At 48.6% G+C, this 26,817-nt stretch overlaps 18 non-coding genes and 4 pseudogenes across 18 annotated transcripts; all 22 read right to left on the bottom strand.

Annotated features, from left to right (window-relative positions):
• The window catches only part of LOC138774940 (U2 spliceosomal RNA), a 203-nt pseudogene extending 161 nt beyond the window's left edge, over positions 1-42 (bottom strand).
• Positions 43-2,560: 2,518 nt separating this feature from the next.
• LOC138774918 (U2 spliceosomal RNA) lies at positions 2,561-2,751 on the bottom strand. Its single transcript, XR_011360421.1, has one exon. It is a non-coding gene; the product is annotated as a U2 spliceosomal RNA (small nuclear RNA).
• Positions 2,752-3,721: 970 nt separating this feature from the next.
• On the bottom strand, positions 3,722-3,912 carry LOC138774919 (U2 spliceosomal RNA). The gene has a single exon (XR_011360422.1). It is a non-coding gene; the product is annotated as a U2 spliceosomal RNA (small nuclear RNA).
• A 970-nt stretch (positions 3,913-4,882) lies between these two features.
• On the bottom strand, positions 4,883-5,073 carry LOC138774920 (U2 spliceosomal RNA). The gene has a single exon (XR_011360423.1). It is a non-coding gene; the product is annotated as a U2 spliceosomal RNA (small nuclear RNA).
• A 970-nt stretch (positions 5,074-6,043) lies between these two features.
• LOC138774921 (U2 spliceosomal RNA) lies at positions 6,044-6,234 on the bottom strand. The gene has a single exon (XR_011360424.1). It is a non-coding gene; the product is annotated as a U2 spliceosomal RNA (small nuclear RNA).
• A 966-nt stretch (positions 6,235-7,200) lies between these two features.
• On the bottom strand, positions 7,201-7,391 carry LOC138774922 (U2 spliceosomal RNA). The gene has a single exon (XR_011360425.1). It is a non-coding gene; the product is annotated as a U2 spliceosomal RNA (small nuclear RNA).
• Positions 7,392-8,361: 970 nt separating this feature from the next.
• LOC138774923 (U2 spliceosomal RNA) lies at positions 8,362-8,552 on the bottom strand. The gene has a single exon (XR_011360426.1). It is a non-coding gene; the product is annotated as a U2 spliceosomal RNA (small nuclear RNA).
• Positions 8,553-9,518: 966 nt separating this feature from the next.
• Positions 9,519-9,709, bottom strand: LOC138774924 (U2 spliceosomal RNA). The gene has a single exon (XR_011360427.1). It is a non-coding gene; the product is annotated as a U2 spliceosomal RNA (small nuclear RNA).
• Positions 9,710-10,682: 973 nt separating this feature from the next.
• On the bottom strand, positions 10,683-10,873 carry LOC138774938 (U2 spliceosomal RNA). The gene has a single exon (XR_011360440.1). It is a non-coding gene; the product is annotated as a U2 spliceosomal RNA (small nuclear RNA).
• A 971-nt stretch (positions 10,874-11,844) lies between these two features.
• LOC138774926 (U2 spliceosomal RNA) lies at positions 11,845-12,035 on the bottom strand. The gene has a single exon (XR_011360429.1). It is a non-coding gene; the product is annotated as a U2 spliceosomal RNA (small nuclear RNA).
• A 971-nt stretch (positions 12,036-13,006) lies between these two features.
• On the bottom strand, positions 13,007-13,197 carry LOC138774927 (U2 spliceosomal RNA). The gene has a single exon (XR_011360430.1). It is a non-coding gene; the product is annotated as a U2 spliceosomal RNA (small nuclear RNA).
• A 970-nt stretch (positions 13,198-14,167) lies between these two features.
• On the bottom strand, positions 14,168-14,358 carry LOC138774928 (U2 spliceosomal RNA). The gene has a single exon (XR_011360431.1). It is a non-coding gene; the product is annotated as a U2 spliceosomal RNA (small nuclear RNA).
• A 971-nt stretch (positions 14,359-15,329) lies between these two features.
• Positions 15,330-15,520, bottom strand: LOC138774929 (U2 spliceosomal RNA). The gene has a single exon (XR_011360432.1). It is a non-coding gene; the product is annotated as a U2 spliceosomal RNA (small nuclear RNA).
• A 974-nt stretch (positions 15,521-16,494) lies between these two features.
• LOC138774930 (U2 spliceosomal RNA) lies at positions 16,495-16,685 on the bottom strand. The gene has a single exon (XR_011360433.1). It is a non-coding gene; the product is annotated as a U2 spliceosomal RNA (small nuclear RNA).
• Positions 16,686-17,659: 974 nt separating this feature from the next.
• LOC138774931 (U2 spliceosomal RNA) lies at positions 17,660-17,850 on the bottom strand. Its single transcript, XR_011360434.1, has one exon. It is a non-coding gene; the product is annotated as a U2 spliceosomal RNA (small nuclear RNA).
• Positions 17,851-18,812: 962 nt separating this feature from the next.
• Positions 18,813-19,003, bottom strand: LOC138774933 (U2 spliceosomal RNA). Its single transcript, XR_011360435.1, has one exon. It is a non-coding gene; the product is annotated as a U2 spliceosomal RNA (small nuclear RNA).
• A 958-nt stretch (positions 19,004-19,961) lies between these two features.
• On the bottom strand, positions 19,962-20,152 carry LOC138774934 (U2 spliceosomal RNA). The gene has a single exon (XR_011360436.1). It is a non-coding gene; the product is annotated as a U2 spliceosomal RNA (small nuclear RNA).
• A 970-nt stretch (positions 20,153-21,122) lies between these two features.
• Positions 21,123-21,341, bottom strand: LOC138774943 (U2 spliceosomal RNA; annotated as a pseudogene).
• A 304-nt stretch (positions 21,342-21,645) lies between these two features.
• On the bottom strand, positions 21,646-21,821 carry LOC138774946 (U2 spliceosomal RNA; annotated as a pseudogene).
• A 967-nt stretch (positions 21,822-22,788) lies between these two features.
• LOC138774935 (U2 spliceosomal RNA) lies at positions 22,789-22,979 on the bottom strand. The gene has a single exon (XR_011360437.1). It is a non-coding gene; the product is annotated as a U2 spliceosomal RNA (small nuclear RNA).
• Positions 22,980-23,949: 970 nt separating this feature from the next.
• LOC138774936 (U2 spliceosomal RNA) lies at positions 23,950-24,140 on the bottom strand. Its single transcript, XR_011360438.1, has one exon. It is a non-coding gene; the product is annotated as a U2 spliceosomal RNA (small nuclear RNA).
• Positions 24,141-25,109: 969 nt separating this feature from the next.
• Positions 25,110-25,285, bottom strand: LOC138774939 (U2 spliceosomal RNA; annotated as a pseudogene).
• Between the last annotated feature and the right edge of the window lie 1,532 nt (positions 25,286-26,817).

A 26,817-nucleotide genomic window follows, 5' to 3' on the forward strand; every position in this document is an offset into this window, starting at 1 on the left:
TTTTTTTTTTTTTTTTACCATTCAGAATGGTTTAAAATCGATATAAACAGGAAAACCTGCTCACATCCTTTTCAATACTCCAACCATCTCATCATCATGGTCATTTCACTCAAAAAATCAACAAACATATAAAGCTATTTGACAATATTAAATAAAACTTACCCATATCTATAATAAGTAAAAAAAACTAAATTTACTTCAAACGCCTCAAAGTCTCATGCCTCCCTTGAAAGCAAAAAAGGATAATAAATGTAACAAAATACCTGTTTTTGACTCAGACTCCGTTATTCTTTCCACAATATCCGGGGGGACTTTATAGGTCTCGAGAAACCTACTCCCCTGCTTATCCCAATGCGTAGCCACTTTATTATATAACTGGTTTAAAGGAAATTTACTATCTACAGAGTCTATATGATCCCACAATTCCGGTGAAATTAACATGTAGTCCCTCCGTTCCTCTTCTGTAAGACACCTTCCCATCCTCCTCCTTAACTCTGCCTCTCTAGACATTACTTTGGGTGCTCTTTGAATGGCAATATCTTCTTCTTCCTCCTGTTGGGGGGACTTGCCTCCACTTGCACCCTCTGTCTCTCTCTTACTTTTCTTCCCTTGCGGGGAATCACCAGTGCTTCCAGTGGCTTCCTGCTTATCTTCTTGCTCCCTTACTACTTTCTTTTTAACCGGGCAGGACGCATATAGATGTTCCATGCTCCCACACAGGTGACAAGCCTTTTTCTGATCACACGATTCTACTAAGTGACCTTCTTTTTGACACCTTGAGCAAAAGGAAACTGTACAATTTTCCTTAGTATGTCCGTACTGTCTGCATTTCCTGCAAAAAGACTCCATCCCAGAAAAAAACAGATCACCATTGACAGATCCAATCCTAAAACGTCCTGGGGGGACACATAACTTCCCATCTTCCAACATCTTGAATCTTACCAAAAATTTCCATTTCATGGTCCATAATCCAAACTGATTCAAGACTTTTCCTTTCGCCCCGACATCCTCGCAATATCTTCTCAAGAACACGGATATCTCCTCTTCTGATACGTATGGACTATACATCCTGATAGTGACCAGTCTTTCCCTCCTCGGAAAATGAGAAGCAATATCAATGCCATGCAGAATATCATTATTCCTAACACATTCCAGCTTACCCAGGAGATTATTGTGATCCTCTTCAGAACTTAGCACCAAATCATAGATCCCTCGCTTCGGGAACTCCAGCAAGGCCAAGATTTGGCTCCGCTGCAGGCCCAAGAGTTTAAAGAGAACTTCCTCCACCAAAAACGCAAGGCCCAATTCTTTCTTTCTGGCATCCTTCAGCGTAAAACGAACTCCGTTTCTTATCCTGGCATAGGCTGGGACTTCATCCGGCATCGTTCCATCTTCATTAGTCACGTCCATTTTTTAATCACTCCAACGATAAACCCACGGTGCACCTCCCCTGCAGATGCAGGTAGGTGGGATCGCTTCCCGTTGCCTGGGGACTAAGCCGCCTGCCTATAGCAGCAAGGAGGTAATCCTCCAAGGCCGACAGGTCGGGTACCCCAGGCACCTTCTGACCAGATCTCCTGTAGATACTACACTTGATCTTTGCCAAAAGGCCGAGAAGCGATGGCCACAACGGTTTCCCGAAAACTCCCCTTCTCGGACACCACGTCCTTCTTGTTAAGGCGAAGCCAGACATACATACCCTATTATGCGCTCCACCCTCTCAGATGGCGGACCGGACGTGCTTTCACACTGCATCTCCTATTGCCTAGCACTGCCTCTGTCTTCCTTTCTGCTCTCAAATCTGAATAGCTCCACCCCCCAATCACACTGCGTCTGCTTCCACCTGATGGATGGCAGACATACACGTCTCTGTCTCTGTCTCCGTCTCTGTCTGGCATACATGACATGCAGCTAGCTCTTTGGCTGGCTGTCTCTGTAGCTGGCTGGCTGTCTCTGTGGCTGGCTGCCTAGCTGGCTAGCTTATTATTAGTACCTACCTATCTATCTATCTATCTATCTATCTATCTATCTATCTATCTAATCTATCCTATCTATCCTATCTATTCTATCTAATGTATCTAATCTATCTATCAAAGAACATGGAGGGTGAATTCTCCCAGCTGGAGCCGTAGGCAGGCAGCATCAGCAGGATACATCGGCCGGCCACCAGGAAATCAAATCCAAAGGAAACGGTTTAATAAACTGCACCTACCTTTCCACCTACCTGCTCGGTCGCTTGACCGGCTGCAACTGAGCTGCTTGTTGTGCTGGCAGCTGTGTATAGCAGCAAAGCCTTGATGACATCACGTCCCGCGATGACATCACCAGCACTGGCCCGGCAGCCAAGTTGTAAACAACTCTGCCAGTTGGTTGCCATGGCAACAGAGGCCAGCAAGTCTTGGACAAACAAACTTTTCGTAGCCACACTCGGGCTAATTTTTCGGGGTCGGTCCACCTGCGCACAACACACTCGAGGGATGTTTCTTGCAAAACAGTAGTTTCAGGTGCAGCCGGCTTGTTTCCTTCTTCATTCTTTTGCTCTGTTTTTTGCAAACTCATTAGGGGGTGCACTGAACCTGGAGGCACTGCAATACCAGGTCAATGCCTGGAGAGGACAGAGCAAGCTCTTTTTCCATCTCCCTGTTCTAAAAATCCATTTAATATATGGTCCCCAGATAGGGGACGTATCAGATATTAAACTGATAAGAACAGATACTACACTTGATCTTAGCCAAAAGGCCGAGAAGCGATGGCCACAACGGTTTCCCGAAAACTCCCCTTCTCGGACACCACGTCCTTCTTGTTAAGGCGAAGCCAGACATACAGACCCTATTATGCGCTCCACCCTCTCAGATGGCGGACCGGACGTGCTTTCACACTGCATCTCCTATTGCCTAGCACTGCCTCTGTCTTCCTTTCTGCTCTCAAATCTGAATAGCTCCACCCCCCAATCACACTGCGTCTGCTTCCACCTGATGGATGGCAGACATACACGTCTCTGTCTCTGTCTCCGTCTCTGTCTGGCATACATGACATGCAGCTAGCTCTTTGGCTGGCTGTCTCTGTAGCTGGCTGGCTGTCTCTGTGGCTGGCTGCCTAGCTGGCTAGCTTATTATTAGTACCTACCTACCTACCTACCTACCTATCTATCTATCTATCTATCTATCTATCTATCTATCTATCTATCTATCTATCTATCTAATCTATCCTATCTATCCTATCTATTCTATCTAATGTATCTAATCTATCTATCAAAGAACATGGAGGGTGAATTCTCCCAGCTGGAGCCGTAGGCAGGCAGCATCAGCAGGATACATCGGCCGGCCACCAGGAAATCAAATCCAAAGGAAACGGTTTAATAAACTGCACCTACCTTTCCACCTACCTGCTCGGTCGCTTGACCGGCTGCAACTGAGCTGCTTGTTGTGCTGGCAGCTGTGTATAGCAGCAAAGCCTTGATGACATCACGTCCCGCGATGACATCACCAGCACTGGCCCGGCAGCCAAGTTGTAAACAACTCTGCCAGTTGGTTGCCATGGCAACAGAGGCCAGCAAGTCTTGGACAAACAAACTTTTCGTAGCCACACTCGGGCTAATTTTTCGGGGTCGGTCCACCTGCGCACAACACACTCGAGGGATGTTTCTTGCAAAACAGTAGTTTCAGGTGCAGCCGGCTTGTTTCCTTCTTCATTCTTTTGCTCTGTTTTTTGCAAACTCATTAGGGGGTGCACTGAACCTGGAGGCACTGCAATACCAGGTCAATGCCTGGAGAGGACAGAGCAAGCTCTTTTTCCATCTCCCTGTTCTAAAAATCCATTTAATATATGGTCCCCAGATAGGGGACGTATCAGATATTAAACTGATAAGAACAGATACTACACTTGATCTTAGCCAAAAGGCCGAGAAGCGATGGCCACAACGGTTTCCCGAAAACTCCCCTTCTCGGACACCACGTCCTTCTTGTTAAGGCGAAGCCAGACATACATACCCTATTATGCGCTCCACCCTCTCAGATGGCGGACCGGACGTGCTTTCACACTGCATCTCCTATTGCCTAGCACTGCCTCTGTCTTCCTTTCTGCTCTCAAATCTGAATAGCTCCACCCCCCAATCACACTGCGTCTGCTTCCACCTGATGGATGGCAGACATACACGTCTCTGTCTCTGTCTCCGTCTCTGTCTGGCATACATGACATGCAGCTAGCTCTTTGGCTGGCTGTCTCTGTAGCTGGCTGGCTGTCTCTGTGGCTGGCTGCCTAGCTGGCTAGCTTATTATTAGTACCTACCTACCTACCTACCTACCTACCTATCTATCTATCTATCTATCTATCTATCTATCTATCTATCTATCTATCTATCTAATCTATCCTATCTATCCTATCTATTCTATCTAATGTATCTAATCTATCTATCAAAGAACATGGAGGGTGAATTCTCCCAGCTGGAGCCGTAGGCAGGCAGCATCAGCAGGATACATCGGCCGGCCACCAGGAAATCAAATCCAAAGGAAACGGTTTAATAAACTGCACCTACCTTTCCACCTACCTGCTCGGTCGCTTGACCGGCTGCAACTGAGCTGCTTGTTGTGCTGGCAGCTGTGTATAGCAGCAAAGCCTTGATGACATCACGTCCCGCGATGACATCACCAGCACTGGCCCGGCAGCCAAGTTGTAAACAACTCTGCCAGTTGGTTGCCATGGCAACAGAGGCCAGCAAGTCTTGGACAAACAAACTTTTCGTAGCCACACTCGGGCTAATTTTTCGGGGTCGGTCCACCTGCGCACAACACACTCGAGGGATGTTTCTTGCAAAACAGTAGTTTCAGGTGCAGCCGGCTTGTTTCCTTCTTCATTCTTTTGCTCTGTTTTTTGCAAACTCATTAGGGGGTGCACTGAACCTGGAGGCACTGCAATACCAGGTCAATGCCTGGAGAGGACAGAGCAAGCTCTTTTTCCATCTCCCTGTTCTAAAAATCCATTTAATATATGGTCCCCAGATAGGGGACGTATCAGATATTAAACTGATAAGAACAGATACTACACTTGATCTTAGCCAAAAGGCCGAGAAGCGATGGCCACAACGGTTTCCCGAAAACTCCCCTTCTCGGACACCACGTCCTTCTTGTTAAGGCGAAGCCAGACATACATACCCTATTATGCGCTCCACCCTCTCAGATGGCGGACCGGACGTGCTTTCACACTGCATCTCCTATTGCCTAGCACTGCCTCTGTCTTCCTTTCTGCTCTCAAATCTGAATAGCTCCACCCCCCAATCACACTGCGTCTGCTTCCACCTGATGGATGGCAGACATACACGTCTCTGTCTCTGTCTCCGTCTCTGTCTGGCATACATGACATGCAGCTAGCTCTTTGGCTGGCTGTCTCTGTAGCTGGCTGGCTGTCTCTGTGGCTGGCTGCCTAGCTGGCTAGCTTATTATTAGTACCTACCTACCTACCTACCTACCTACCTATCTATCTATCTATCTATCTATCTATCTATCTATCTATCTATCTATCTATCTAATCTATCCTATCTATCCTATCTATTCTATCTAATGTATCTAATCTATCTATCAAAGAACATGGAGGGTGAATTCTCCCAGCTGGAGCCGTAGGCAGGCAGCATCAGCAGGATACATCGGCCGGCCACCAGGAAATCAAATCCAAAGGAAACGGTTTAATAAACTGCACCTACCTTTCCACCTACCTGCTCGGTCGCTTGACCGGCTGCAACTGAGCTGCTTGTTGTGCTGGCAGCTGTGTATAGCAGCAAAGCCTTGATGACATCACGTCCCGCGATGACATCACCAGCACTGGCCCGGCAGCCAAGTTGTAAACAACTCTGCCAGTTGGTTGCCATGGCAACAGAGGCCAGCAAGTCTTGGACAAACAAACTTTTCGTAGCCACACTCGGGCTAATTTTTCGGGGTCGGTCCACCTGCGCACAACACACTCGAGGGATGTTTCTTGCAAAACAGTAGTTTCAGGTGCAGCCGGCTTGTTTCCTTCTTCATTCTTTTGCTCTGTTTTTTGCAAACTCATTAGGGGGTGCACTGAACCTGGAGGCACTGCAATACCAGGTCAATGCCTGGAGAGGACAGAGCAAGCTCTTTTTCCATCTCCCTGTTCTAAAAATCCATTTAATATATGGTCCCCAGATAGGGGACGTATCAGATATTAAACTGATAAGAACAGATACTACACTTGATCTTAGCCAAAAGGCCGAGAAGCGATGGCCACAACGGTTTCCCGAAAACTCCCCTTCTCGGACACCACGTCCTTCTTGTTAAGGCGAAGCCAGACATACATACCCTATTATGCGCTCCACCCTCTCAGATGGCGGACCGGACGTGCTTTCACACTGCATCTCCTATTGCCTAGCACTGCCTCTGTCTTCCTTTCTGCTCTCAAATCTGAATAGCTCCACCCCCCAATCACACTGCGTCTGCTTCCACCTGATGGATGGCAGACATACACGTCTCTGTCTCTGTCTCCGTCTCTGTCTGGCATACATGACATGCAGCTAGCTCTTTGGCTGGCTGTCTCTGTAGCTGGCTGGCTGTCTCTGTGGCTGGCTGCCTAGCTGGCTAGCTTATTATTAGTACCTACCTACCTACCTACCTACCTATCTATCTATCTATCTATCTATCTATCTATCTATCTATCTATCTATCTATCTAATCTATCCTATCTATCCTATCTATTCTATCTAATGTATCTAATCTATCTATCAAAGAACATGGAGGGTGAATTCTCCCAGCTGGAGCCGTAGGCAGGCAGCATCAGCAGGATACATCGGCCGGCCACCAGGAAATCAAATCCAAAGGAAACGGTTTAATAAACTGCACCTACCTTTCCACCTACCTGCTCGGTCGCTTGACCGGCTGCAACTGAGCTGCTTGTTGTGCTGGCAGCTGTGTATAGCAGCAAAGCCTTGATGACATCACGTCCCGCGATGACATCACCAGCACTGGCCCGGCAGCCAAGTTGTAAACAACTCTGCCAGTTGGTTGCCATGGCAACAGAGGCCAGCAAGTCTTGGACAAACAAACTTTTCGTAGCCACACTCGGGCTAATTTTTCGGGGTCGGTCCACCTGCGCACAACACACTCGAGGGATGTTTCTTGCAAAACAGTAGTTTCAGGTGCAGCCGGCTTGTTTCCTTCTTCATTCTTTTGCTCTGTTTTTTGCAAACTCATTAGGGGGTGCACTGAACCTGGAGGCACTGCAATACCAGGTCAATGCCTGGAGAGGACAGAGCAAGCTCTTTTTCCATCTCCCTGTTCTAAAAATCCATTTAATATATGGTCCCCAGATAGGGGACGTATCAGATATTAAACTGATAAGAACAGATACTACACTTGATCTTAGCCAAAAGGCCGAGAAGCGATGGCCACAACGGTTTCCCGAAAACTCCCCTTCTCGGACACCACGTCCTTCTTGTTAAGGCGAAGCCAGACATACATACCCTATTATGCGCTCCACCCTCTCAGATGGCGGACCGGACGTGCTTTCACACTGCATCTCCTATTGCCTAGCACTGCCTCTGTCTTCCTTTCTGCTCTCAAATCTGAATAGCTCCACCCCCCAATCACACTGCGTCTGCTTCCACCTGATGGATGGCAGACATACACGTCTCTGTCTCTGTCTCCGTCTCTGTCTGGCATACATGACATGCAGCTAGCTCTTTGGCTGGCTGTCTCTGTAGCTGGCTGGCTGTCTCTGTGGCTGGCTGCCTAGCTGGCTAGCTTATTATTAGTACCTACCTACCTACCTACCTACCTATCTATCTATCTATCTATCTATCTATCTATCTATCTATCTATCTATCTATCTATCTAATCTATCCTATCTATCCTATCTATTCTATCTAATGTATCTAATCTATCTATCAAAGAACATGGAGGGTGAATTCTCCCAGCTGGAGCCGTAGGCAGGCAGCATCAGCAGGATACATCGGCCGGCCACCAGGAAATCAAATCCAAAGGAAACGGTTTAATAAACTGCACCTACCTTTCCACCTACCTGCTCGGTCGCTTGACCGGCTGCAACTGAGCTGCTTGTTGTGCTGGCAGCTGTGTATAGCAGCAAAGCCTTGATGACATCACGTCCCGCGATGACATCACCAGCACTGGCCCGGCAGCCAAGTTGTAAACAACTCTGCCAGTTGGTTGCCATGGCAACAGAGGCCAGCAAGTCTTGGACAAACAAACTTTTCGTAGCCACACTCGGGCTAATTTTTCGGGGTCGGTCCACCTGCGCACAACACACTCGAGGGATGTTTCTTGCAAAACAGTAGTTTCAGGTGCAGCCGGCTTGTTTCCTTCTTCATTCTTTTGCTCTGTTTTTTGCAAACTCATTAGGGGGTGCACTGAACCTGGAGGCACTGCAATACCAGGTCAATGCCTGGAGAGGACAGAGCAAGCTCTTTTTCCATCTCCCTGTTCTAAAAATCCATTTAATATATGGTCCCCAGATAGGGGACGTATCAGATATTAAACTGATAAGAACAGATACTACACTTGATCTTAGCCAAAAGGCCGAGAAGCGATGGCCACAACGGTTTCCCGAAAACTCCCCTTCTCGGACACCACGTCCTTCTTGTTAAGGCGAAGCCAGACATACATACCCTATTATGCGCTCCACCCTCTCAGATGGCGGACCGGACGTGCTTTCACACTGCATCTCCTATTGCCTAGCACTGCCTCTGTCTTCCTTTCTGCTCTCAAATCTGAATAGCTCCACCCCCCAATCACACTGCGTCTGCTTCCACCTGATGGATGGCAGACATACACGTCTCTGTCTCTGTCTCCGTCTCTGTCTGGCATACATGACATGCAGCTAGCTCTTTGGCTGGCTGTCTCTGTAGCTGGCTGGCTGTCTCTGTGGCTGGCTGCCTAGCTGGCTAGCTTATTATTAGTACCTACCTACCTACCTACCTACCTACCTATCTATCTATCTATCTATCTATCTATCTATCTATCTATCTATCTATCTAATCTATCCTATCTATCCTATCTATTCTATCTAATGTATCTAATCTATCTATCAAAGAACATGGAGGGTGAATTCTCCCAGCTGGAGCCGTAGGCAGGCAGCATCAGCAGGATACATCGGCCGGCCACCAGGAAATCAAATCCAAAGGAAACGGTTTAATAAACTGCACCTACCTTTCCACCTACCTGCTCGGTCGCTTGACCGGCTGCAACTGAGCTGCTTGTTGTGCTGGCAGCTGTGTATAGCAGCAAAGCCTTGATGACATCACGTCCCGCGATGACATCACCAGCACTGGCCCGGCAGCCAAGTTGTAAACAACTCTGCCAGTTGGTTGCCATGGCAACAGAGGCCAGCAAGTCTTGGACAAACAAACTTTTCGTAGCCACACTCGGGCTAATTTTTCGGGGTCGGTCCACCTGCGCACAACACACTCGAGGGATGTTTCTTGCAAAACAGTAGTTTCAGGTGCAGCCGGCTTGTTTCCTTCTTCATTCTTTTGCTCTGTTTTTTGCAAACTCATTAGGGGGTGCACTGAACCTGGAGGCACTGCAATACCAGGTCAATGCCTGGAGAGGACAGAGCAAGCTCTTTTTCCATCTCCCTGTTCTAAAAATCCATTTAATATATGGTCCCCAGATAGGGGACGTATCAGATATTAAACTGATAAGAACAGATACTACACTTGATCTTAGCCAAAAGGCCGAGAAGCGATGGCCACAACGGTTTCCCGAAAACTCCCCTTCTCGGACACCACGTCCTTCTTGTTAAGGCGAAGCCAGACATACATACCCTATTATGCGCTCCACCCTCTCAGATGGCGGACCGGACGTGCTTTCACACTGCATCTCTATTGCCTAGCACTGCCTCTGTCTTCCTTTCTGCTCTCAAATCTGAATAGCTCCACCCCCCAATCACACTGCGTCTGCTTCCACCTGATGGATGGCAGACATACACGTCTCTGTCTCTGTCTCCGTCTCTGTCTGGCATACATGACATGCAGCTAGCTCTTTGGCTGGCTGTCTCTGTAGCTGGCTGGCTGTCTCTGTGGCTGGCTGCCTAGCTGGCTAGCTTATTATTAGTACCTACCTACCTACCTACCTACCTACCTATCTATCTATCTATCTATCTATCTATCTATCTATCTATCTATCTATCTATCTATCTAATCTATCCTATCTATCCTATCTATTCTATCTAATGTATCTAATCTATCTATCAAGAACATGGAGGGTGAATTCTCCCAGCTGGAGCCGTAGGCAGGCAGCATCAGCAGGATACATCGGCCGGCCACCAGGAAATCAAATCCAAAGGAAACGGTTTAATAAACTGCACCTACCTTTCCACCTACCTGCTCGGTCGCTTGACCGGCTGCAACTGAGCTGCTTGTTGTGCTGGCAGCTGTGTATAGCAGCAAAGCCTTGATGACATCACGTCCCGCGATGACATCACCAGCACTGGCCCGGCAGCCAAGTTGTAAACAACTCTGCCAGTTGGTTGCCATGGCAACAGAGGCCAGCAAGTCTTGGACAAACAAACTTTTCGTAGCCACACTCGGGCTAATTTTTCGGGGTCGGTCCACCTGCGCACAACACACTCGAGGGATGTTTCTTGCAAAACAGTAGTTTCAGGTGCAGCCGGCTTGTTTCCTTCTTCATTCTTTTGCTCTGTTTTTTGCAAACTCATTAGGGGGGTGCACTGAACCTGGAGGCACTGCAATACCAGGTCAATGCCTGGAGAGGACAGAGCAAGCTCTTTTTCCATCTCCCTGTTCTAAAAATCCATTTAATATATGGTCCCCAGATAGGGGACGTATCAGATATTAAACTGATAAGAACAGATACTACACTTGATCTTAGCCAAAAGGCCGAGAAGCGATGGCCACAACGGTTTCCCGAAAACTCCCCTTCTCGGGACACCACGTCCTTCTTGTTAAGGCGAAGCCAGACATACATACCCTATTATGCGCTCCACCCTCTCGGATGGCGGACCGGACGTGCTTTCACACTGCATCTCCTATTGCCTAGCACTGCCTCTGTCTTCCTTTCTGCTCTCAAATCTGAATAGCTCCACCCCCCAATCACACTGCGTCTGCTTCCACCTGATGGATGGCAGACATACACGTCTCTGTCTCTGTCTCCGTCTCTGTCTGGCATACATGACATGCAGCTAGCTCTTTGGCTGGCTGTCTCTGTAGCTGGCTGGCTGTCTCTGTGGCTGGCTGCCTAGCTGGCTAGCTTATTATTAGTACCTACCTACCTACCTACCTACCTACCTATCTATCTATCTATCTATCTATCTATCTATCTATCTATCTATCTATCTATCTAATCTATCCTATCTATCCTATCTATTCTATCTAATGTATCTAATCTATCTATCAAAGAACATGGAGGGTGAATTCTCCCAGCTGGAGCCGTAGGCAGGCAGCATCAGCAGGATACATCGGCCGGCCACCAGGAAATCAAATCCAAAGGAAACGGTTTAATAAACTGCACCTACCTTTCCACCTACCTGCTCGGTCGCTTGACCGGCTGCAACTGAGCTGCTTGTTGTGCTGGCAGCTGTGTATAGCAGCAAAGCCTTGATGACATCACGTCCCGCGATGACATCACCAGCACTGGCCCGGCAGCCAAGTTGTAAACAACTCTGCCAGTTGGTTGCCATGGCAACAGAGGCCAGCAAGTCTTGGACAAACAAACTTTTCGTAGCCACACTCGGGCTAATTTTTCGGGGTCGGTCCACCTGCGCACAACACACTCGAGGGATGTTTCTTGCAAAACAGTAGTTTCAGGTGCAGCCGGCTTGTTTCCTTCTTCATTCTTTTGCTCTGTTTTTTGCAAACTCATTAGGGGGTGCACTGAACCTGGAGGCACTGCAATACCAGGTCAATGCCTGGAGAGGACAGAGCAAGCTCTTTTTCCATCTCCCTGTTCTAAAAATCCATTTAATATATGGTCCCCAGATAGGGGACGTATCAGATATTAAACTGATAAGAACAGATACTACACTTGATCTTAGCCAAAAGGCCGAGAAGCGATGGCCACAACGGTTTCCCGAAAACTCCCCTTCTCGGACACCACGTCCTTCTTGTTAAGGCGAAGCCAGACATACATACCCTATTATGCGCTCCACCCTCTCAGATGGCGGACCGGACGTGCTTTCACACTGCATCTCCTATTGCCTAGCACTGCCTCTGTCTTCCTTTCTGCTCTCAAATCTGAATAGCTCCACCCCCCAATCACACTGCGTCTGCTTCCACCTGATGGATGGCAGACATACACGTCTCTGTCTCTGTCTCCGTCTCTGTCTGGCATACATGACATGCAGCTAGCTCTTTGGCTGGCTGTCTCTGTAGCTGGCTGGCTGTCTCTGTGGCTGGCTGCCTAGCTGGCTAGCTTATTATTAGTACCTACCTACCTACCTACCTACCTACCTATCTATCTATCTATCTATCTATCTATCTATCTATCTATCTATCTATCTATCTAATCTATCCTATCTATCCTATCTATTCTATCTAATGTATCTAATCTATCTATCAAAGAACATGGAGGGTGAATTCTCCCAGCTGGAGCCGTAGGCAGGCAGCATCAGCAGGATACATCGGCCGGCCACCAGGAAATCAAATCCAAAGGAAACGGTTTAATAAACTGCACCTACCTTTCCACCTACCTGCTCGGTCGCTTGACCGGCTGCAACTGAGCTGCTTGTTGTGCTGGCAGCTGTGTATAGCAGCAAAGCCTTGATGACATCACGTCCCGCGATGACATCACCAGCACTGGCCCGGCAGCCAAGTTGTAAACAACTCTGCCAGTTGGTTGCCATGGCAACAGAGGCCAGCAAGTCTTGGACAAACAAACTTTTTCGTAGCCACACTCGGGCTAATTTTTCGGGGTCGGTCCACCTGCGCACAACACACTCGAGGGATGTTTCTTGCAAAACAGTAGTTTCAGGTGCAGCCGGCTTGTTTCCTTCTTCATTCTTTTGCTCTGTTTTTTGCAAACTCATTAGGGGGTGCACTGAACCTGGAGGCACTGCAATACCAGGTCAATGCCTGGAGAGGACAGAGCAAGCTCTTTTTCCATCTCCCTGTTCTAAAAATCCATTTAATATATGGTCCCCAGATAGGGGACGTATCAGATATTAAACTGATAAGAACAGATACTACACTTGATCTTAGCCAAAAGGCCGAGAAGCGATGGCCACAACGGTTTCCCGAAAACTCCCCTTCTCGGACACCACGTCCTTCTTGTTAAGGCGAAGCCAGACATACATACCCTATTATGCGCTCCACCCTCTCAGATGGCGGACCGGACGTGCTTTCACACTGCATCTCCTATTGCCTAGCACTGCCTCTGTCTTCCTTTCTGCTCTCAAATCTGAATAGCTCCACCCCCCAATCACACTGCGTCTGCTTCCACCTGATGGATGGCAGACATACACGTCTCTGTCTCTGTCTCCGTCTCTGTCTGGCATACATGACATGCAGCTAGCTCTTTGGCTGGCTGTCTCTGTAGCTGGCTGGCTGTCTCTGTGGCTGGCTGCCTAGCTGGCTAGCTTATTATTAGTACCTACCTACCTACCTACCTACCTATCTATCTATCTATCTATCTATCTATCTATCTATCTATCTATCTATCTATCTATCTAATCTATCCTATCTATCCTATCTATTCTATCTAATGTATCTAATCTATCTATCAAAGAACATGGAGGGTGAATTCTCCCAGCTGGAGCCGTAGGCAGGCAGCATCAGCAGGATACATCGGCCGGCCACCAGGAAATCAAATCCAAAGGAAACGGTTTAATAAACTGCACCTACCTTTCCACCTACCTGCTCGGTCGCTTGACCGGCTGCAACTGAGCTGCTTGTTGTGCTGGCAGCTGTGTATAGCAGCAAAGCCTTGATGACATCACGTCCCGCGATGACATCACCAGCACTGGCCCGGCAGCCAAGTTGTAAACAACTCTGCCAGTTGGTTGCCATGGCAACAGAGGCCAGCAAGTCTTGGACAAACAAACTTTTCGTAGCCACACTCGGGCTAATTTTTCGGGGTCGGTCCACCTGCGCACAACACACTCGAGGGATGTTTCTTGCAAAACAGTAGTTTCAGGTGCAGCCGGCTTGTTTCCTTCTTCATTCTTTTGCTCTGTTTTTTGCAAACTCATTAGGGGGTGCACTGAACCTGGAGGCACTGCAATACCAGGTCAATGCCTGGAGAGGACAGAGCAAGCTCTTTTTCCATCTCCCTGTTCTAAAAATCCATTTAATATATGGTCCCCAGATAGGGGACGTATCAGATATTAAACTGATAAGAACAGATACTACACTTGATCTTAGCCAAAAGGCCGAGAAGCGATGGCCACAACGGTTTCCCGAAAACTCCCCTTCTCGGACACCACGTCCTTCTTGTTAAGGCGAAGCCAGACATACATACCCTATTATGCGCTCCACCCTCTCAGATGGCGGACCGGACGTGCTTTCACACTGCATCTCCTATTGCCTAGCACTGCCTCTGTCTTCCTTTCTGCTCTCAAATCTGAATAGCTCCACCCCCCCAATCACACTGCGTCTGCTTCCACCTGATGGATGGCAGACATACACGTCTCTGTCTCTGTCTCCGTCTCTGTCTGGCATACATGACATGCAGCTAGCTCTTTGGCTGGCTGTCTCTGTAGCTGGCTGGCTGTCTCTGTGGCTGGCTGCCTAGCTGGCTAGCTTATTATTAGTACCTACCTACCTACCTACCTACCTATCTATCTATCTATCTATCTATCTATCTATCTATCTATCTATCTATCTATCTATCTAATCTATCCTATCTATCCTATCTATTCTATCTAATGTATCTAATCTATCTATCAAAGAACATGGAGGGTGAATTCTCCCAGCTGGAGCCGTAGGCAGGCAGCATCAGCAGGATACATCGGCCGGCCACCAGGAAATCAAATCCAAAGGAAACGGTTTAATAAACTGCACCTACCTTTCCACCTACCTGCTCGGTCGCTTGACCGGCTGCAACTGAGCTGCTTGTTGTGCTGGCAGCTGTGTATAGCAGCAAAGCCTTGATGACATCACGTCCCGCGATGACATCACCAGCACTGGCCCGGCAGCCAAGTTGTAAACAACTCTGCCAGTTGGTTGCCATGGCAACAGAGGCCAGCAAGTCTTGGACAAACAAACTTTTCGTAGCCACACTCGGGCTAATTTTTCGGGGTCGGTCCACCTGCGCACAACACACTCGAGGGATGTTTCTTGCAAAACAGTAGTTTCAGGTGCAGCCGGCTTGTTTCCTTCTTCATTCTTTTGCTCTGTTTTTTGCAAACTCATTAGGGGGTGCACTGAACCTGGAGGCACTGCAATACCAGGTCAATGCCTGGAGAGGACAGAGCAAGCTCTTTTTCCATCTCCCTGTTCTAAAAATCCATTTAATATATGGTCCCCAGATAGGGGACGTATCAGATATTAAACTGATAAGAACAGATACTACACTTGATCTTAGCCAAAAGGCCGAGAAGCGATGGCCACAACGGTTTCCCGAAAACTCCCCTTCTCGGACACCACGTCCTTCTTGTTAAGGCGAAGCCAGACATACATACCCTATTATGCGCTCCACCCTCTCAGATGGCGGACCGGACGTGCTTTCACACTGCATCTCCTATTGCCTAGCACTGCCTCTGTCTTCCTTTCTGCTCTCAAATCTGAATAGCTCCACCCCCCAATCACACTGCGTCTGCTTCCACCTGATGGATGGCAGACATACACGTCTCTGTCTCTGTCTCCGTCTCTGTCTGGCATACATGACATGCAGCTAGCTCTTTGGCTGGCTGTCTCTGTAGCTGGCTGGCTGTCTCTGTGGCTGGCTGCCTAGCTGGCTAGCTTATTATTAGTACCTACCTACCTACCTACCTACCTACCTATCTATCTATCTATCTATCTATCTATCTATCTATCTATCTATCTATCTATCTATCTAATCTATCCTATCTATCCTATCTATTCTATCTAATGTATCTAATCTATCTATCAAAGAACATGGAGGGTGAATTCTCCCAGCTGGAGCCGTAGGCAGGCAGCATCAGCAGGATACATCGGCCGGCCACCAGGAAATCAAATCCAAAGGAAACGGTTTAATAAACTGCACCTACCTTTCCACCTACCTGCTCGGTCGCTTGACCGGCTGCAACTGAGCTGCTTGTTGTGCTGGCAGCTGTGTATAGCAGCAAAGCCTTGATGACATCACGTCCCGCGATGACATCACCAGCACTGGCCCGGCAGCCAAGTTGTAAACAACTCTGCCAGTTGGTTGCCATGGCAACAGAGGCCAGCAAGTCTTGGACAAACAAACTTTTCGTAGCCACACTCGGGCTAATTTTTCGGGGTCGGTCCACCTGCGCACAACACACTCGAGGGATGTTTCTTGCAAAACAGTAGTTTCAGGTGCAGCCGGCTTGTTTCCTTCTTCATTCTTTTGCTCTGTTTTTTGCAAACTCATTAGGGGGTGCACTGAACCTGGAGGCACTGCAATACCAGGTCAATGCCTGGAGAGGACAGAGCAAGCTCTTTTTCCATCTCCCTGTTCTAAAAATCCATTTAATATATGGTCCCCAGATAGGGGACGTATCAGATATTAAACTGATAAGAACAGATACTACACTTGATCTTAGCCAAAAGGCCGAGAAGCGATGGCCACAACGGTTTCCCGAAAACTCCCCTTCTCGGACACCACGTCCTTCTTGTTAAGGCGAAGCCAGACATACATACCCTATTATGCGCTCCACCCTCTCAGATGGCGGACCGGACGTGCTTTCACACTGCATCTCCTATTGCCTAGCACTGCCTCTGTCTTCCTTTCTGCTCTCAAATCTGAATAGCTCCACCCCCCAATCACACTGCGTCTGCTTCCACCTGATGGATGGCAGACATACACGTCTCTGTCTCTGTCTCCGTCTCTGTCTGGCATACATGACATGCAGCTAGCTCTTTGGCTGGCTGTCTCTGTAGCTGGCTGGCTGTCTCTGTGGCTGGCTGCCTAGCTGGCTAGCTTATTATTAGTACCTACCTACCTACCTACCTACCTACCTATCTATCTATCTATCTATCTATCTATCTATCTATCTATCTATCTATCTATCTATCTAATCTATCCTATCTATCCTATCTATTCTATCTAATGTATCTAATCTATCTATCAAAGAACATGGAGGGTGAATTCTCCCAGCTGGAGCCGTAGGCAGGCAGCATCAGCAGGATACATCGGCCGGCCACCAGGAAATCAAATCCAAAGGAAACGGTTTAATAAACTGCACCTACCTTTCCACCTACCTGCTCGGTCGCTTGACCGGCTGCAACTGAGCTGCTTGTTGTGCTGGCAGCTGTGTATAGCAGCAAAGCCTTGATGACATCACGTCCCGCGATGACATCACCAGCACTGGCCCGGCAGCCAAGTTGTAAACAACTCTGCCAGTTGGTTGCCATGGCAACAGAGGCCAGCAAGTCTTGGACAAACAAACTTTTCGTAGCCACACTCGGGCTAATTTTTCGGGGTCGGTCCACCTGCGCACAACACACTCGAGGGATGTTTCTTGCAAAACAGTAGTTTCAGGTGCAGCCGGCTTGTTTCCTTCTTCATTCTTTTGCTCTGTTTTTTGCAAACTCATTAGGGGGTGCACTGAACCTGGAGGCACTGCAATACCAGGTCAATGCCTGGAGAGGACAGAGCAAGCTCTTTTTCCATCTCCCTGTTCTAAAAATCCATTTAATATATGGTCCCCAGATAGGGGACGTATCAGATATTAAACTGATAAGAACAGATACTACACTTGATCTTAGCCAAAAGGCCGAGAAGCGATGGCCACAACGGTTTCCCGAAAACTCCCCTTCTCGGACACCACGTCCTTCTTGTTAAGGCGAAGCCAGACATACATACCCTATTATGCGCTCCACCCTCTCAGATGGCGGACCGGACGTGCTTTCACACTGCATCTCCTATTGCCTAGCACTGCCTCTGTCTTCCTTTCTGCTCTCAAATCTGAATAGCTCCACCCCCCAATCACACTGCGTCTGCTTCCACCTGATGGATGGCAGACATACACGTCTCTGTCTCTGTCTCCGTCTCTGTCTGGCATACATGACATGCAGCTAGCTCTTTGGCTGGCTGTCTCTGTAGCTGGCTGGCTGTCTCTGTGGCTGGCTGCCTAGCTGGCTAGCTTATTATTAGTACCTACCTACCTACCTACCTACCTATCTATCTATCTATCTATCTATCTATCTATCTATCTATCTATCTATCTAATCTATCCTATCTATCCTATCTATTCTATCTAATGTATCTAATCTATCTATCAAAGAACATGGAGGGTGAATTCTCCCAGCTGGAGCCGTAGGCAGGCAGCATCAGCAGGATACATCGGCCGGCCACCAGGAAATCAAATCCAAAGGAAACGGTTTAATAAACTGCACCTACCTTTCCACCTACCTGCTCGGTCGCTTGACCGGCTGCAACTGAGCTGCTTGTTGTGCTGGCAGCTGTGTATAGCAGCAAAGCCTTGATGACATCACGTCCCGCGATGACATCACCAGCACTGGCCCGGCAGCCAAGTTGTAAACAACTCTGCCAGTTGGTTGCCATGGCAACAGAGGCCAGCAAGTCTTGGACAAACAAACTTTTCGTAGCCACACTCGGGCTAATTTTTCGGGGTCGGTCCACCTGCGCACAACACACTCGAGGGATGTTTCTTGCAAAACAGTAGTTTCAGGTGCAGCCGGCTTGTTTCCTTCTTCATTCTTTTGCTCTGTTTTTTGCAAACTCATTAGGGGGTGCACTGAACCTGGAGGCACTGCAATACCAGGTCAATGCCTGGAGAGGACAGAGCAAGCTCTTTTTCCATCTCCCTGTTCTAAAAATCCATTTAATATATGGTCCCCAGATAGGGGACGTATCAGATATTAAACTGATAAGAACAGATACTACACTTGATCTTAGCCAAAAGGCCGAGAAGCGATGGCCACAACGGTTTCCCGAAAACTCCCCTTCTCGGACACCACGTCCTTCTTGTTAAGGCGAAGCCAGACATACATACCCTATTATGCGCTCCACCCTCTCAGATGGCGGACCGGACGTGCTTTCACACTGCATCTCCTATTGCCTAGCACTGCCTCTGTCTTCCTTTCTGCTCTCAAATCTGAATAGCTCCACCCCCCAATCACACTGCGTCTGCTTCCACCTGATGGATGGCAGACATACACGTCTCTGTCTCTGTCTCCGTCTCTGTCTGGCATACATGACATGCAGCTAGCTCTTTGGCTGGCTGTCTCTGTAGCTGGCTGGCTGTCTCTGTGGCTGGCTGCCTAGCTGGCTAGCTTATTATTAGTACCTACCTACCTACCTACCTACCTACCTATCTATCTATCTATCTATCTATCTATCTATCTATCTATCTAATCTATCCTATCTATCCTATCTATTCTATCTAATGTATCTAATCTATCTATCAAAGAACATGGAGGGTGAATTCTCCCAGCTGGAGCCGTAGGCAGGCAGCATCAGCAGGATACATCGGCCGGCCACCAGGAAATCAAATCCAAAGGAAACGGTTTAATAAACTGCACCTACCTTTCCACCTACCTGCTCGGTCGCTTGACCGGCTGCAACTGAGCTGCTTGTTGTGCTGGCAGCTGTGTATAGCAGCAAAGCCTTGATGACATCACGTCCCGCGATGACATCACCAGCACTGGCCCGGCAGCCAAGTTGTAAACAACTCTGCCAGTTGGTTGCCATGGCAACAGAGGCCAGCAAGTCTTGGACAAACAAACTTTTCGTAGCCACACTCGGGCTAATTTTTCGGGGTCGGTCCACCTGCGCACAACACACTCGAGGGATGTTTCTTGCAAAACAGTAGTTTCAGGTGCAGCCGGCTTGTTTCCTTCTTCATTCTTTTGCTCTGTTTTTTGCAAACTCATTAGGGGGTGCACTGAACCTGGAGGCACTGCAATACCAGGTCAATGCCTGGAGAGGACAGAGCAAGCTCTTTTTCCATCTCCCTGTTCTAAAAATCCATTTAATATATGGTCCCCAGATAGGGGACGTATCAGATATTAAACTGATAAGAACAGATACTACACTTGATCTTAGCCAAAAGGCCGAGAAGCGATGGCCACAACGGTTTCCCGAAAACTCCCCTTCTCGGACACCACGTCCTTCTTGTTAAGGCGAAGCCAGACATACATACCCTATTATGCGCTCCACCCTCTCAGATGGCGGACCGGACGTGCTTTCACACTGCATCTCCTATTGCCTAGCACTGCCTCTGTCTTCCTTTCTGCTCTCAAATCTGAATAGCTCCACCCCCCAATCACACTGCGTCTGCTTCCACCTGATGGATGGCAGACATACACGTCTCTGTCTCTGTCTCCGTCTCTGTCTGGCATACATGACATGCAGCTAGCTCTTTGGCTGGCTGTCTCTGTAGCTGGCTGGCTGTCTCTGTGGCTGGCTGCCTAGCTGGCTAGCTTATTATTAGTACCTACCTACCTACCTACCTACCTACCTATCTATCTATCTATCTATCTATCTATCTATCTATCTATCTATCTATCTATCTAATCTATCCTATCTATCCTATCTATTCTATCTAATGTATCTAATCTATCTATCAAAGAACATGGAGGGTGAATTCTCCCAGCTGGAGCCGTAGGCAGGCAGCATCAGCAGGATACATCGGCCGGCCACCAGGAAATCAAATCCAAAGGAAACGGTTTAATAAACTGCACCTACCTTTCCACCTACCTGCTCGGTCGCTTGACCGGCTGCAACTGAGCTGCTTGTTGTGCTGGCAGCTGTGTATAGCAGCAAAGCCTTGATGACATCACGTCCCGCGATGACATCACCAGCACTGGCCCGGCAGCCAAGTTGTAAACAACTCTGCCAGTTGGTTGCCATGGCAACAGAGGCCAGCAAGTCTTGGACAAACAAACTTTTCGTAGCCACACTCGGGCTAATTTTTCGGGGTCGGTCCACCTGCGCACAACACACTCGAGGGATGTTTCTTGCAAAACAGTAGTTTCAGGTGCAGCCGGCTTGTTTCCTTCTTCATTCTTTTGCTCTGTTTTTTGCAAACTCATTAGGGGGTGCACTGAACCTGGAGGCACTGCAATACCAGGTCAATGCCTGGAGAGGACAGAGCAAGCTCTTTTTCCATCTCCCTGTTCTAAAAATCCATTTAATATATGGTCCCCAGATAGGGGACGTATCAGATATTAAACTGATAAGAACAGATTTTTTTTTTTTTTTTTTTTTTCGAGGCAACGTGCTCTCATCACCCAAGTGCTACTAAAAAAGTGTAGCGTGCCACACAAAAAAGTGCACTAGGATGCGGTCTATCGCAAGCCCACTCTAAAAAGAGATGGGCCCCCAACACACCTAATTCCCTTCCCTTCCGGGCCAAAAGGCACCTGCAAAGGTCCAGGACAAATGTCCACTCTCAGACGAGGCCAAGAGCAGACCGGTAAACAACTACGGCTTGTACCTGAGCATAACCCAGGCACTCACCGTTCGTCATTCAATCAAAAGGTGGTCACTCCCGAAGGAGAACCGGGGGTGCAGGGAGGCAAGGAGCGCAGATGGCCACACATGCCTCCCCTAGACCTCCGAGGGGTCCCCAAAAGGCGACCGCAACCCGAAGGATCCTAGTGACAAACAAACGTGGAAAGTGAACACACAGTGACAAAAAGAATAAATAAATCAGACGTGCGCTGTGCAAAACAGCCCGGACATTAAGAACAGATACTACACTTGATCTTAGCCAAAAGGCCGAGAAGCGATGGCCACAACGGTTTCCCGAAAACTCCCCTTCTCGGACACCACGTCCTTCTTGTTAAGGCGAAGCCAGACATACATACCCTATTATGCGCTCCACCCTCTCAGATGGCGGACCGGACGTGCTTTCACACTGCATCTCCTATTGCCTAGCACTGCCTCTGTCTTCCTTTCTGCTCTCAAATCTGAATAGCTCCACCCCCCAATCACACTGCGTCTGCTTCCACCTGATGGATGGCAGACATACACGTCTCTGTCTCTGTCTCCGTCTCTGTCTGGCATACATGACATGCAGCTAGCTCTTTGGCTGGCTGTCTCTGTAGCTGGCTGGCTGTCTCTGTGGCTGGCTGCCTAGCTGGCTAGCTTATTATTAGTACCTACCTACCTACCTACCTACCTACCTATCTATCTATCTATCTATCTATCTATCTATCTATCTATCTATCTATCTAATCTATCCTATCTATCCTATCTATTCTATCTAATGTATCTAATCTATCTATCAAAGAACATGGAGGGTGAATTCTCCCAGCTGGAGCCGTAGGCAGGCAGCATCAGCAGGATACATCGGCCGGCCACCAGGAAATCAAATCCAAAGGAAACGGTTTAATAAACTGCACCTACCTTTCCACCTACCTGCTCGGTCGCTTGACCGGCTGCAACTGAGCTGCTTGTTGTGCTGGCAGCTGTGTATAGCAGCAAAGCCTTGATGACATCACGTCCCGCGATGACATCACCAGCACTGGCCCGGCAGCCAAGTTGTAAACAACTCTGCCAGTTGGTTGCCATGGCAACAGAGGCCAGCAAAGTCTTGGACAAACAAACTTTTCGTAGCCACACTCGGGCTAATTTTTCGGGGTCGGTCCACCTGCGCACAACACACTCGAGGGATGTTTCTTGCAAAACAGTAGTTTCAGGTGCAGCCGGCTTGTTTCCTTCTTCATTCTTTTGCTCTGTTTTTTGCAAACTCATTAGGGGGTGCACTGAACCTGGAGGCACTGCAATACCAGGTCAATGCCTGGAGAGGACAGAGCAAGCTCTTTTTCCATCTCCCTGTTCTAAAAATCCATTTAATATATGGTCCCCAGATAGGGGACGTATCAGATATTAAACTGATAAGAACAGATACTACACTTGATCTTAGCCAAAAGGCCGAGAAGCGATGGCCACAACGGTTTCCCGAAAACTCCCCTTCTCGGACACCACGTCCTTCTTGTTAAGGCGAAGCCAGACATACATACCCTATTATGCGCTCCACCCTCTCAGATGGCGGACCGGACGTGCTTTCACACTGCATCTCCTATTGCCTAGCACTGCCTCTGTCTTCCTTTCTGCTCTCAAATCTGAATAGCTCCACCCCCCAATCACACTGCGTCTGCTTCCACCTGATGGATGGCAGACATACACGTCTCTGTCTCTGTCTCCGTCTCTGTCTGGCATACATGACATGCAGCTAGCTCTTTGGCTGGCTGTCTCTGTAGCTGGCTGGCTGTCTCTGTGGCTGGCTGCCTAGCTGGCTAGCTTATTATTAGTACCTACCTACCTACCTACCTACCTATCTATCTATCTATCTATCTATCTATCTATCTATCTATCTATCTATCTATCTATCTAATCTATCCTATCTATCCTATCTATTCTATCTAATGTATCTAATCTATCTATCAAAGAACATGGAGGGTGAATTCTCCCAGCTGGAGCCGTAGGCAGGCAGCATCAGCAGGATACATCGGCCGGCCACCAGGAAATCAAATCCAAAGGAAACGGTTTAATAAACTGCACCTACCTTTCCACCTACCTGCTCGGTCGCTTGACCGGCTGCAACTGAGCTGCTTGTTGTGCTGGCAGCTGTGTATAGCAGCAAAGCCTTGATGACATCACGTCCCGCGATGACATCACCAGCACTGGCCCGGCAGCCAAGTTGTAAACAACTCTGCCAGTTGGTTGCCATGGCAACAGAGGCCAGCAAGTCTTGGACAAACAAACTTTTCGTAGCCACACTCGGGCTAATTTTTCGGGGTCGGTCCACCTGCGCACAACACACTCGAGGGATGTTTCTTGCAAAACAGTAGTTTCAGGTGCAGCCGGCTTGTTTCCTTCTTCATTCTTTTGCTCTGTTTTTTGCAAACTCATTAGGGGGTGCACTGAACCTGGAGGCACTGCAATACCAGGTCAATGCCTGGAGAGGACAGAGCAAGCTCTTTTTCCATCTCCCTGTTCTAAAAATCCATTTAATATATGGTCCCCAGATAGGGGACGTATCAGATATTAAACTGATAAGAACAGATACTACACTTGATCTTAGCCAAAAGGCCGAGAAGCGATGGCCACAACGGTTTCCCGAAAACTCCCCTTCTCGGACACCACGTCCTTCTTGTTAAGGCGAAGCCAGACATACATACCCTATTATGCGCTCCACCCTCTCAGATGGCGGACCGGACGTGCTTTCACACTGCATCTCCTATTGCCTAGCACTGCCTCTGTCTTCCTTTCTGCTCTCAAATCTGAATAGCTCCACCCCCCAATCACACTGCGTCTGCTTCCACCTGATGGATGGCAGACATACACGTCTCTGTCTCTGTCTCCGTCTCTGTCTGGCATACATGACATGCAGCTAGCTCTTTGGCTGGCTGTCTCTGTAGCTGGCTGGCTGTCTCTGTGGCTGGCTGCCTAGCTGGCTAGCTTATTATTAGTACCTACCTACCTACCTACCTACCTACCTATCTATCTATCTATCTATCTATCTATCTATCTATCTATCTATCTATCTATCTAATCTATCCTATCTATCCTATCTATTCTATCTAATGTATCTAATCTATCTATCAAAGAACATGGAGGGTGAATTCTCCCAGCTGGAGCCGTAGGCAGGCAGCATCAGCAGGATACATCGGCCGGCCACCAGGAAATCAAATCCAAAGGAAACGGTTTAATAAACTGCACCTACCTTTCCACCTACCTGCTCGGTCGCTTGACCGGCTGCAACTGAGCTGCTTGTTGTGCTGGCAGCTGTGTATAGCAGCAAAGCCTTGATGACATCACGTCCGCGATGACATCACCAGCACTGGCCCGGCAGCCAAGTTGTAAACAACTCTGCCAGTTGGTTGCCATGGCAACAGAGGCCAGCAAGTCTTGGACAAACAAACTTTTCGTAGCCACACTCGGGCTAATTTTTCGGGGTCGGTCCACCTGCGCACAACACACTCGAGGGATGTTTCTTGCAAAACAGTAGTTTCAGGTGCAGCCGGCTTGTTTCCTTCTTCATTCTTTTGCTCTGTTTTTTGCAAACTCATTAGGGGGTGCACTGAACCTGGAGGCACTGCAATACCAGGTCAATGCCTGGAGAGGACAGAGCAAGCTCTTTTTCCATCTCCCTGTTCTAAAAATCCATTTAATATATGGTCCCCAGATAGGGGACGTATCAGATATTAAACTGATAAGAACAGATTTTTTTTTTTGATTGAAAATATCTTTATTACAATCAGTCGTCGTCAGGCATACATAAACTGTGACGCAGCACTGTTCAATAAATAAGACACTACATACTCAGCACCATGGTACAACATACAGCACAGGCTCCCTACGCTATACATCATACCACCCGCTACACTAACATTCCAGCATACCTTAACAATCCTAAAACAACAAACAATAAAGCAATACAGACAAGTGATGGGGTAAGGGGGGGGTGGGAAAGAGGGGGGTAGGGAGGGGAAATCACAGGCCCGAAGCTTTATTGAAAGACAACACAACACAAGGGGAGAGGGGGAAGGAGAGGGGTATCAATCCTCTTCTTCCTGGTCCGATCTGTCCATGATGGAATAGTCTCTGAGCAGGCTGTGGACCAGCCTGCGGCAGTCCAGAAAGGACATCCTCTCCTTCTTCAGAATGAGGCGGTTCCTGGCAAGCCATATAGCGTCCTTAAAACAGTTCATAAGGCGCCAGGCCTCCCGGGTTGCCTCATCGCCGAAATTCCCAGGGAACAGGCCGTACAGCACCGCGCAGTGCGTTAGCCTGTTCCTGGGCACACAGTCACTGAGTTCAAGTTCCAGGGCGTCCAACAGGCCCTGAGCAAACGGACACTGCCAAAAGAGGTGCGAAGATGTTTCCTCCACGAAGGGGCACCGGGGGCAGTACCGCGTTTTGCACAGGTTGCGGGCATGCATGAATGACCTCAAAGGCAGTCCCCCCTGAATGGCCATCCAAGACAAGTCCTTGTGCCCGTTGGTCAGCTTTGCCGAAGCCACATTTGTCCATACAGTCTCTGCGGTGGCCGCAGCGAGCCCTGGAACGAGCTCCATAGAGTCCTGTGCTCTGATGAGCTTGTGGACAGTTTTTGGCTTCCACAAGTCGGGCTTGAGTCCCTCCAGTTGGTGTTCCCTCACAAACTTGACGACGCCCCCGTAGAACCAGGGAGTGTGCCAGTTGTAAGGGATGGAGCTGTCCCACTTGTCCCAGCTCAGACCCCTCCAGAGGGGGAGGAGGAACAGGCGAGACATGGACCTGCCCGCAGAGCCATTTTTCTGTTGCAGAGTCCTCCGCACACAGTCACATACGAAGGCTGCCCGCAGCAAGGTAGGGATATCCGGAACACCTTTTCAGCCCTTGCGGGGTTCCTTGTACATCACGAGCGCTTCACTCTGTCCATTTTGGAGCCCCAGATGAAACTAAACACGGTCCTGGTGATGGCCCTGCAGACGGTGACATGGGGGGCCAGGCCTGTGCGGTGTACTGGAGCACAGGCAGAACTTCGTTCCTCAGGACCAATGCTTTGCCCTCAATGGTGAGGTGTCTGAGGCTCCACAGCCCGATCTTCGTATTGACCTTAGCCAATCGCTCTTCCCAGGACTTGAGGGCCGCGCCTTCCTTTCCGAACCAGACTCCGAGGATCTTGACGAAGTCCGGTTTGATGGTAACGGGAAGGGGGCGGAGGAAGCCAGGTGCCACTCCCCGAAGAGCATAGCCTCCGACTTCCCGCAGTTGACCTTTGCCCCTGAAGCCT

The sequence above is a fragment of the Dendropsophus ebraccatus genome, unplaced genomic scaffold, assembly GCF_027789765.1.
Source record: "Dendropsophus ebraccatus isolate aDenEbr1 unplaced genomic scaffold, aDenEbr1.pat pat_scaffold_1143_ctg1, whole genome shotgun sequence".
In the NCBI taxonomy this organism is placed as follows: domain Eukaryota; kingdom Metazoa; phylum Chordata; class Amphibia; order Anura; family Hylidae; genus Dendropsophus; species Dendropsophus ebraccatus.